This window comes from Anopheles arabiensis, chromosome 3, assembly GCF_016920715.1.
Source record: "Anopheles arabiensis isolate DONGOLA chromosome 3, AaraD3, whole genome shotgun sequence".
NCBI lineage: Eukaryota > Metazoa > Arthropoda > Insecta > Diptera > Culicidae > Anopheles > Anopheles arabiensis.
The window spans coordinates 82395295-82407631 of record NC_053518.1 but is presented as its reverse complement, the minus strand read 5'-3'; positions in this window follow the sequence as shown (position 1 = coordinate 82407631).

The following is a 12337-nucleotide window of genomic DNA, read 5'->3' as shown; positions in this document are numbered from 1 at the left end:
CGCACAGGTGCCTTTTGTACCTTTTCCGGGGTGTAGATAAATTTTGCAAAACGGCAAACATTTCTCCACCTAACCGAGCTCGGCCTGCCCCGAAATTGATTGGCATGTTCTGGCAATCCTCCGCTTCTACGGGATGATCGGGTTGGCTTCTTTTCACACCTGCACACCTGTGTATCAAGGTGAGTGTGGGACGCCTTTTGTTAATTAAAATTGAACCACCGAAAAATACCCAAAACCCCTCCCATTTGCATCATCCTTTGTCGAGCAACCGCAACAATTTATCTTCTCGAAGAGGGAGCACGTACGAAGGAAGGGTAGATGGATGGCAATTTTCGAAAGTTAATTGAGATGGGCTTTATTGGACGTTTTCAGCTCATCGGGCCGGAAATGCGTAGAATATGAATAGAGGTGTATGTGCACATGTACATGCACGCTTATATCTTCCGCACGGTCTGGCTTTTTCATGAAATCTGGAACGTTCAATTAAAATAATTTCTCCTTCCCATCCTTCCCATCTTTCTCTTTTTGAGGTGTAAATTTGGAGAGGGGTTGTTTTAGTACCTATCCCATAAACCTATATTTAAATCTTGGCCAGATATGTGTCCAAACACAAAGAAAAAGGTCACGGAAGCGTGTCAGATTTATTGGGAATGTTTTGTATTGTCGTTAAACAGGATACTGGTTGTGACAAAGATGATTTTATACAAATAGAACATGTGCAAATGGACCTCCAAAGCACTGAAAAGTGAACGTATTTTTATTTTTTATTAGTTTCTAGCTTAGTTAATTTACTAAAGCAATTCGTAATTTGAATTAATTAACTCATTTTCACTAAGCTGTTGAAAAATCAACACATTGCATACATTTAGGCGCTTAGCAAGAGCTTATTCGATGCATTATAATAATATGATGAGCTATTGTGCTCCAAGGCTGTTAAAAACGAACACTTTTACTTTTAGATAATTTACTAAAACATTTTGATTGAATGCATTTTCAAATTAAAGTTGTTTGACTTTTCATACTTTTACTGTACTTTAAAATCCCTAATTTGCATACATTTAGGCTTTAAATAGAGTTTGTTTTATGCATTTACATTAGAAAATAATACATCTAAAGGTATTTGATCATTAATCAACAATTTATGCTCTCTTTTTCATACTAAAATAATTAAAAAGAATAACACTATTTCAACTAGCACCACAATCCAACCAACTCGTTGGCTCCTACGACTGATTCCTGGAATTCAAAATCCATCCAATCGTTTGCCATTCCATCGAATAAATGCACTCCAAGCGAAAATTTACCCATTCCTCTGTACTTTAATATGTAGAACCAACACAAATATAGCACTAGCAGAAGCGGCAACTAGCCAAAAAATAAAAATCACACCATCACCCAATTGCAATAAAAGTGAATCCCTTAAACCGATTACTTGCAGCACTGCTCTCGGATCACTTGCGAGAGAGCACCGCGTGTACACGTCATATATGAATACGTTATCGCGTCATTCGCTTGAAATGGTACCGAAATTACATTTCACTGGAAGCTCCAAAACGTTCCAGCCGGTTCCCTGGCTGGGCGGTACGGTTCGGCGAAGGGAAAGGTTTAGTAGCTATTGTGCACCACAGGTGATGGGAAATTTAAACAACCGTCAGCAGAAACGGCATTTCACAGCACAATTACTACTGGTGGTGGTGGTGGTGGTTGAAATAATTCTTTGCAATACTTTATGGACGATTGCAGTAATGGTTTGCCGATGTAAGGTAAGTATGTTTTAGTTGTAAATTACAGGAAATATGAATAAACTTGTTTCAATTAATAAACATCAAGTTCAATCTTTTAAAAATGGATTTGTCATGTTTATTTTGATTGTAAAATTTAATACTTCTCGCACACAACAATATTTTCGCTCTTTTACTGAACATTTTTTTCTGTGTTCTCTGATTTTCATGAATGTTTTAAGTATTCTTTAAAGATATCCTTTACGTTATATTGCTATTTAGCTATTCTTATTAACATAATACAACTTTTATTATTTTACTTCTGTAGCATTTTGAACAAGCTTGACAGTTTTTGTGTTTGCTTCTTGTTTGGTATAATAATTTTACCTCTTGTCATTGTTTAGCAAGCATAATTTTTCTCTAGTTTCTTCATATTAAGATTGAATTAATATTTAATTAATGTAAATTTCACATGATAAATATTACAAGCATGCATTATTTGTACCTATTAATTTCTTTGTCTAGTATGCCGAGATGTATTGCAGACTTTTCAGAAAAAAAGTTAAACTATTTTAAAACATTTTTAAAACACTTTACCAGATACTGTCAAATAATATAAAATATAAACCATTGTTTAATAATCGATATTTAGCTAAAATTATCGAACCAAAACCGAACGCAGTGGAGTGTTTAATGCGTTATGAAACGCAAACACCACGCTCCATCCCTCCTGTTTTTGAAATAAACTTTTCAATCTTCATCAAACTTCCCTTTCACAGGAAATGGAAAAGCCAATTTGCTTCCTTTTTTTGTTGTTTATGTTTTCCATCACCTGTCGTAACTTTAAACCCGTAAAAACCGAAGCGACACCATCAGCCATTAAACAAACATCATTGATTTTAGGTTTTGCTCACGCCTCGTTCGACTGTCACCGTAAAGTTAAAAGTTTGATTGCAAAATGTGATTTTCGCTCGGGCACACGCATGCCCCCACCTTGAGGTAAAGGAAACTGTATGAGCGAGGGAAGGTGGGGAAAACCATAATCTCAACACCGCATGGCACACCTCCTAAACAGACGCGCACACACACACAGTCACCACCTTTCATCAATCATTTTGACGTGATGATACGGTATAACTTTGTTTCGCGCCCCTCGTGCCGCGTTCCTTTTACCGACCATTCCCATTGCTAGTCCAACACACTGAATGACCGGGCGTCTCCATCATCTCCACTCCATCCTTCACAGCCGGTGGTGTCGTGTCGAAAACGAAAACTTTAATTCATCAAGCTCTCTCTCTCTCTCTCGTTGTGTGCACTCTGCAATAAGCCATGCCACGAAATTATCTACAAAAGCTGCTCCTGGCTCCCATCCCGGCGCATCGAAGAGCCCGTTCCCTGACCGCTAAACATGGAGCACATTTAGCTGCTTAATTTACCCCACCTTCACATGGCACACTTTTGCCGAAGCGTGTTAGTTTTCTGATCGAAAAGCACCAATCAATCGAGCTGCTGCTGCTGCTACTGCTGCTTGTTTGCCATTTCGTGCGGTGTCAACTTCAACCCCCGCGCTGGTAATGGAGTAATGGAGTAACTTTTTGCGGGTGCGAAAAACTTTCACCTACTCGACACTCGAACCAAAATGCAACGAATGGGATGGGCCGGGAAGGCAAAAGGGGAATGTGCAACCGCATTGAGTAAGATTGATTGTATGAATTGGTGTTTGGTCAACCGAGAGTCAACCAGACTGGCCCGATGACACCGAAATTGGTTCCAGGAAGAAAAAAAAAAACTCTAGCCTCACTACAGTGGAATGGACTGGTTTTTTTTTTTAAATCAATTTTCTCTTTCTATATACATTTCGAGCATATTGATATTTATTAGCTCGGTTATAGCGGTGATTGTGGGATGCTGGCTTGCATTAGACTTTTATTTTTGTGGTTAGGATAGTAATTGATCGATTACCGCAACTGACGGTATTGTGGGTAGGTTTGGATTAGCGTCTTAATCAGATTACGCCAACAGAGAATTTGTGTCTGAAGAATGGCTCTGAAAGTATGGGAAATGTGTACCAAATGACGTATTTCAAGCAACCATGCTTTTAGTTCAGTACTTGAAACGAGCCATTTCAAATGTTACTAGCTAAAAAGTCATAATAAAGACATTTATTAGTATCGTATGTAACAGCAAATTGCATAACGAAAGGCGCAATTTGTAAAGGTAGCAAAGCAGCTCAACATAACGTCACATTATTCCTTTTCAATGCTCGGATAAAAATTCTCTATGCGTTGCTATTGATACAGTTTTTCTGTTTTTTTTCCTTTCCATGTATTAAGTACAGTACCAGCGAAGGCACAAACGAAACTATACACCACCGCTCAGAAAAGATGCCTGTGCACCTACTGGAAACTCTTCCAGCTCTCTGGTATGTCATCTATCTCGAGGGATTTTAGTTTGCAACTAGCTTTGAAACGAGCCTTGAAAACTTCATCAACTTCACTAACGAGTGTAACAGACATCGTCCAGGATATCCATTGCAGACGATATGCAGCATGCAACTATAATGATCATGGGATACAATTGGCTTCCAATATCAGAAATATGAGCGATTGTAAAGTAAGAACGGAAGCGTTGCCCATCGGCCGATTTTAATAAACCGCAAGACATGATCGTTTACTACATTTCCGTCAATGCGAACTTTACTAACTGTTGCCACTTAGGAATGAGATCTCTGTAGGATTTACTGAAGAAGAGAGTTTGGTATGGCTTGCAAGATGACGAAATAAGCAACTTTATTCGAAGAAGATAAATGAAAAGTAAAAACTAACATCCATGAGCTCTGTTTTTTTTTCAGATTTTAAATAGGTTGTAGAAGAGTTTTCTGATGCTAAAAATAATATGGTTTATAAAACGTCATACATTTAAATAATAACACTTTTAATTAAAACTAACTATTCATTTTAAAATATCTTAACGGTGAATTCGATTTTCATAACCGAATTACTTAGAGTAATTGCTGCGCCTAAAATTATGCAATCTTAGTAGCAAAGAAAGCAAAGGAACTTAAATATTTGTTTTTTTAATCTATTAAAATTAATAATTAGTTAAAATAAACAGGTTTAATAAAATTAGGCTATTTTGATACATTATATAAAATTGGATAATTTTTCTAATTTTTATTCAATTGCACTCTTTCATACGTTGCAACGATAGTCAACAAGAATAAAATTATTTCTTAACGACAGCGAAACAGGAGCGATCTTTTAGGCACAACACATTTTAATCAACCCAAACTCAACATTTCTACCAACAATTTCCAATACGCCCTATTTTTTACCAAACAATTCCAGCACTCCCACAGCAAATAAAAACGAAACCACCAACTCTAATCAAACGGTGCACTGGCTGGAAAATGAACATGAGCTGAGCTCGATGCCAGATCTTGATTCGCTACCATGGAACTGACATTTCTTCCGCTACTCGTTGCGCTGAAAGGGAACCTATCCTCTATGCTAATTACAAAACACGGAAGAGAACAAACGGGCAACTGTAACCATTTTCACATCCCAGTGCATTCATGGATGAAAATCTTCTTTTGTTGGTTGCGCGACAAGATACCGCTGATTAGCACTCGCGGGATATATTGTTTTGCGTAGCTTGGCGTCAAACAACAAGTTGCTGCAGACAAACATGAGCGACGGAAATGGAGGTTTGATTAAAAATTTAGCAAAAAAGGACGTAAGGAAGAGCGCATGAAGTGATAGGAGGAATGGCATATTTAAGCGATGGCAAGATGTTGTCATGCTCGAATGTGGAGGATGTATTTTAAATAAACGTCTTATGCAGTCTTCCGGTAAGAAGCATATCAGTTGTAGGACGAAGCTTTAGACTTTTTATTTTCAAACACAAAGAGCTTCTACATTAGCGTTTGAAGAGCTGACTTAGCGTTGAGTTTGGAGTACTATAATGTGTATGCATATTTTGATATGGTGGTTTAACATGCGCAACGCCTAAAAGTATGCGAATCTTCATTAGATATTTTCTTTATTTAACGAAACAAATGCTAAATGGAACATGTATTAAATCAACACTTCGGCATTCCAGATTTTAAGTTCAGCGTCCTTGGTTAAGAACTAACTAATAACAAAAAATGATCATCAAGTAACATTAACAACTAATAACATTTTACATATATCCAGCTATGTAACTCACTTTTTTATGCGCCATTCTCTCAACAAACTCACTTTTTCAATTTGTGAAATTGTCGGCAGTGCTGCAAAATGTCATGAGTATCACGAGATTTTCACCAACGAAAACAATGAACATATCCGTGGTAGCTTGATGCTCATTGCTGATAGTCAATAAAAGTGCGCCATGACATGCTGAACACGACATGTGAATTCTTGAGTCCAACGCGATACTCTGACTGACAAGCTTAGCTTAATGCCGGCGCAAGCATTATCATGATTTTTTTCTGGCTGTGAACAGTGCTGCCAAATGCCACTGTTTCAATCATCAACCCTCATGACTGAAACGAAACTCAAATCAGATCACGTACACAACTGAGATGATCAGCGACTATACTCAAACAGTTGGAAAATCAATCACATGCTTGGTGACATTTAATTTAGCACCCAACTTTTGATCACTCACTTGGTCACGACATTGTTGTCGGCGATAATCGCGACATTCTTGGAATATACTTGGCGAGTAGGCTCTGGCAACAAAATGAGCATGCTTTCTCCCTCTATCTGCTTTGATGGTCTGTTGGGTCAAACAGAGCGAGAAAACATGTTCATTTTGTTTCTTGGAACCACTCGCACGCACCGCATATCTCCCGTGACCATCGCGATGATCACCGACTGAAAATGTCGCGACCAAGTGATTGAACACGAGTTGGTTGCACACAATGTCACCAAGCATGCGATGGTCGCACCAACTGTTTGAGGCTCGCCTCTGATCTTCGCAGTAGAGCTCGTGACGCTGAGATGATTTTGTTTCAGCCAGAATTTTTCATGACTATGTCAGTGACATTTTGCAAAATTGATCACAGCAAAAAAAAGTCGTGATATAGTGACTAACCAAGCGATGGTCGCAAACATGGCATGAGCATGTATTGGTCACACCAATCGTTCTGAGTATCACCTCTGATTGTCACAATTGAGTACGTGACGCTGATATGGATTTTGTTTCAGTCAGATTTTTTTATGACATTGATAGTGACATTTTGCAGCACTGATTGTCGGGTTTCTCCAATCGCCTTTTTCTTCAAGGCAAAATGCTGCATCTGTGCGAAGGCCGGCTGGCAATTACGAAAAGGAAACCATTTTTCACAAACATTTCCTCTAGCTTGTTTTTATTTGTAGATGTGTGTGTATGTTTGTATATGAGAGTGTGCATTAGTGGTGGGAGCTCGGAATCGGACCTACCCGATTCCGATTCCGTGTTCGAAATCAATTCCGGAGCCGATTCCGATGCTGGAATCGATTCCGATTCCGGAGCCGATTCCGGAGTCGATTCCGGAGCCGATTCCGGAGCCGATTCCGGAGCCGATTCCGGAGCCGATTCCGGAGCCGATTCCAGAGTTGGCTCCGAAGCCGATTCCGGAGTTTGCTCCGGAGCCAATTCCGGAGTTGGCTCTGGAACCGATTCCGGAGTTGACTCCGGAGCGAAATCAGTCCGGGAATCTCCATGAGAGTGGATCTTTTACAAGTCAATTTGGATTTTTGCGGTTATCAATACGTAGTATGATTGGACCCAAACGCCTATTTTTATGGCGATGCCGAAACTGACTCCGTTTGGTAGTCGATTCTAATTTATGAGCCATTTCCGATTCGAGAGCCGACTTCGAATCCGGAACCTATCCCGGAGTCGATTCCGGAACCGATTCCGATTCCGGAATCGATTCCGGAACCGATTCTGATTCCGGAGCCGATTCCGGAATCAATCCTGGAGCCGATTCCGATTCTGGAGTCGATTCCGGAACCAATTCCGGAGTCGATTCCGATTCCGGAGCCGATTCCGAAATCGATTCCAGAAACTGATTCCGGACCTACTATCCGGAATCGATTCCAGAAAACTGCGGAGCTAGCCGGAATCGATTCCGACAAAAACTTCATTTTTCCCATCACTAGTGTGCATGTATCAAGCTGCCACAAATTAAGTCGTTTTAATTTATTCATTGACTGCATCTTGGTCCCAGTTCCAGGGAAGGTTCCCAAACCGGGACGACACTAATTGGTAATTTTCCCTTTGGCAAACGAAGAACAGCCGTACGGTCGGTAAGTGGAAATGGCGTAAAATGCCTCACCTTCGTGCTGAAATCAACCAAAGAGAGAGAGAGAGAGAACACCTAAAAAAACTCACAAATAAAAGCAAACGTCCGGAAAGGATCGTTTGCTGTCCAAACATTCCACAAGGATTTCAGAAAATTTTGCACCCATAAACCATAAGAGAGTGAGCAAAAGCGCAAACCACGCCGGACCACGTTCTTCGTTCTGCAGGAAACAAAAGTGAACGAAACCTCCAGAGTCGGGATCGTAAACCACCGAAACCAGAGGCTCCAAGGATCTGCAAGCAGTTTGGATTTTTACGATTATCCGCTCCCCGGAGTCGGGGCATTTCCTTCGAGCTGCTTAATTTGCTGCCACTGCAATTGTGGATAGTGCAGCAACACTACAGCACAGTGGCATCGCATCGCTCGGAACGGAAACAGCATCGCTGATCGCAAGCAAGCACGGGCAAACACCAGCAAAGGCTAAGAAAGCTCACACAAGGCGACAATCGAAGAAAAGAGTGCGAGAAAAGCAGAGGATGCAAACAATCCGGCAACACAACCCGAAGCGCTTAAGCGCTACGTGGGGGGGGGAAAGGGCCGCCATCATTTTCGCTAGCGTCAGCAAGCATCGACGACGCGCACTAGCACGGAACGGATGAAAGTTGTAAATTACAAAATTTGCATTTAAATAGCGGCAATAAAGCAACGATTCATGCTCGGTTTGTCCGGATGCCTGGGCTGCGGGTCCGTCGCACGAACCGGCCAGACCATTTGCCGCGTTTCAGGGCTGACTTTTGCCATTTCTGCCAACGTCTCTGTTCTCGGGCAAAGCTTTTTCAGATTTTATAGTGGCGGCGAATGGAAAGTTTTGCGAAAAAACGGGGCAGCAAAAAAAAGCAGAGAAAACTTTTGGGGTTAGCTTTTTCTTCTTGTTGTTGCTCATTTTGCTTTGGTCGGGTTTTGATTTGGTACCATGCCTTTTCCCGAAAGGCACGAAAATAATTAGCTCTGCAGTGTGACTGTTTTGTTTGATATTTGGATGAGCTATTAATCTGCATGTTTATCCATCGTGGTGCAGAAGATTTTGCTTCTTAGCAATAGCGCTTTCTGTCATAAGGAGGCAAAAGCATGCAGATTGTATACCATTTGGCGCTTTTTGCATACTATTAGGCGTTGTTTTCTACCAGGAGTTTTTGGTATCTTTTTTACGTGGTTTTACAGTTCAAAGAACAATTGTCCACGAGCTTCAAATAAGGCATGATTTGAAGCAAAAAAATGATATTTTTCCAATCGAAGTTGACAATTATTTAAATCATGGGGACAGTGTACAAAATGCGGGTTGAAGTATTTACAAGTGGTAGACAATGATGTTTTTCAAATCAGGCTTTGTTTTAAGCATTTATACAATTGTTTATTGGACTGTGCATCCCTGTAAGAACCTACTCGCCAGTTTCTACGTTAAGTTCAACAAAAAGACCACACATACTCAAAAAATCATATTATTTCAGTCAAAATACCCTTTTATAAGGGTTGTTGATAATTTCGCCTAAATGTATGCAATGTAGATTTCTATCTAGAATTGTCCTTTAGTATCTAGTTACCGAAGTAGGCGAGCTAATTGTCAGCAGATTTAACAGGACGAAATTATTGCCAAATTACGACCGCATGTCTTAAAAAGCATTTAAATAGAGCATAGCATACTTTCAGGCGCTACGTGAACGACACAACCACGTAAGATGATGGGAGCTTTTTTCCTTTGGTTTCAGTTGATCAAACACACCAAGTAAATAAACATTCCACAATTACAGTTCCACATTTGTTCCCCAACATTATAAGAAATATTGCTGAAGGCTTGTCTATATCTGTATTTTATCATGCAAGCAATAAGTACCAGCGAAAAAATTCTTTGTATTTTTTATATCCAACGACCAATTGCATTCTTCTCCATAAGCATCACAAAACGTCCAACATTATCGTGATCGGAAAGTTCTCGGATTTTATTGCATTCTTGCCGCACTCGAAACCTTACCACACGCGGTAAGAAAGACAGTTTCTTTGCGTACTTTCGAAACGATAATGCGTAACAACTGTCCATCTTATGGAATTGCGCCGAGAACTTTGCACAAAAGTTTCGTGTTTTCTGAGTGAGGGGGTCTTCGTTCGAACGAGATTTATTTGACACAAGCCACATTTTATGCGTGCAACGTTGCGGCAGCAAACAGGCCACGGCAAAGGCAATAGGAAAGGTTTCTTTGTTTCGGGATGGTTTTGTTTTGAGGTTTTGTGTCGTTTGGCTTTTCTTCAGCATTCCCGATTTGTTGCTCCAGTGGTCAGTAGGCAAATGTGGTGTGCAAAAAAAAACAATCAAAGCAAAAACTCCTTCAACAAACATAAATATCAGTGGACGCTGTCGCTGTCGCTGTCGTTCGATTGTCGCTGGACGGAATATTGGTTGACATTTGGCATTTTATGGTACTTTTAGTACTTGCTGCTTCTTTGTTTGGAAGAATTTGTCTGCAAAGGCTACGTTTTTTTGTTTCTTTCATTTTGTCCAAGTGAAAGCAAAAGTGGGCCCCGTTGCATTGAGGAGAAGGCAACAAACAAACAAAACCAAAAAAACTGGACCAAACCGTTCAAGTGCTCGCTCGGACGTTAGGGACGCCCGGAAAACTTTGCCCATCACTTCGAATCGTTCATGTGGAAGAGAAAAGTATGAATATTACAGCAGTGCTGACCGCAGCATGTACGTACATGATACGCAACCACTCACACACACACACACATAGATAGCCACCATATCACAACGGGGACCAACAGGAGCAATTCAAACTTTCACACTTTTTACCCAACCATTAGTCCCCGATCATGGTGGAAGTCAAACAACCGGAAATGCCATCCAGTTCGATAGCTTCGCTAGCAGAGAAGGGCAGTGCGATGGGGAAGGGAGGAAACTTTCAGTCCCTTGTTGCACATGTCCACGTACACGGTACGTACGGGAGGGATAAATAAATGACCGTTGAAATCGCACACTGGGAGCACACGAATCCCTCGCCTCGGTTAGGGAACAGTTCGGCTGACGGGTAAAATATCGTACGGAAACTACAAAACTTTTTCCCCCTTTTTTCGGTGTGATCTGTGCAAAGCGTGTGCCATATTGAGATGCACGGTTGTTTTTTCTTCTTCTTCTTCTTCTTGTTTTATTAATTCTGAAGCGCTTGCTGGATGATAAGAGATGAGTAATTTTCCCTATGTTTTTTTTTTTCTTCTTGATTTCCATCGCATCCTGTCTCATGTGTAGCAAATGGTATGGATGCATTGGCAAACAAAACCGCTCAAAATCGTTCACGCTTGACGATCTTATTCTTTCGAAATAGGCAGGGTAAAGTTTTCTCATTCTAGTGCATGTAACTTTGTGAGTGAAAAACGAAGTGATCCATACGCTACTATAATTTCAAGCAGTTCGGTTGGAATAAGGCAGCGCCTACAAGTATGCAATACACAAAACGTTTTTTAACTGAACATTCAAGGTATTTTCCCTCAACTGCCGTAATAGCATTTCTTTTTAAGGCGTTTTGTAGACAATATAGAACTGTGTCTGCTAAAGCTTGAAAGTATATCAGTTCTTAATAAAATAATAATAATAATAATAAAATAATAAAATAATAAAATAATAAATAATAATAATAAATAATAATACGTAGGACTGACTATCCTGCTATGGGGGGCAATCAATTAGTCACTGAAAGCCAAGCCCACAAGTGGTACAGGCAGGCCTTGACCGACATCGGTTGTTGAGCCAAAGAAGAAGAATAAAATTATACGTGAGCCAGAAGTGTTTAAAGATCCAGAGCTTCGCGCAACTATCAATAAAAATGTCAGAAGAAAAAAATGAGGCGCAAAGCATAGCTCTTCTTATAAAAAGCTGAATCATGCTTGTCTTTTTTATTTATACAACCTAACCATCCATCCGTCAGTCAATCCTTGGAACCAGAGGTCTCTGCTCCGTAGTGTTCGTTATTAAACATCATATTACATACATTTAGGGGCTTATCCAAGAATTGTTTAAGCCAATTGAAAAAAAAACGCTTGCGCGGCAAATGTGGCATAAATACACCCTTCCTGGATCTCTGGAATGTTAATGTTAATGTTGAGACAATATAAAATCTGAAACAATCTGTGGTAAGGTGCAACAGCACTCATTTCTTTTCCAAAATACAATGGAATAAACATGGAAGAAATGCAATTTTTAACTCCCTTATCCGCTAGGCAAACTGCCTTAGGCTAATGTAAAACATTCCAACTGGTAATATTGTTTAACTTGAAACATACAGTACCATACAGT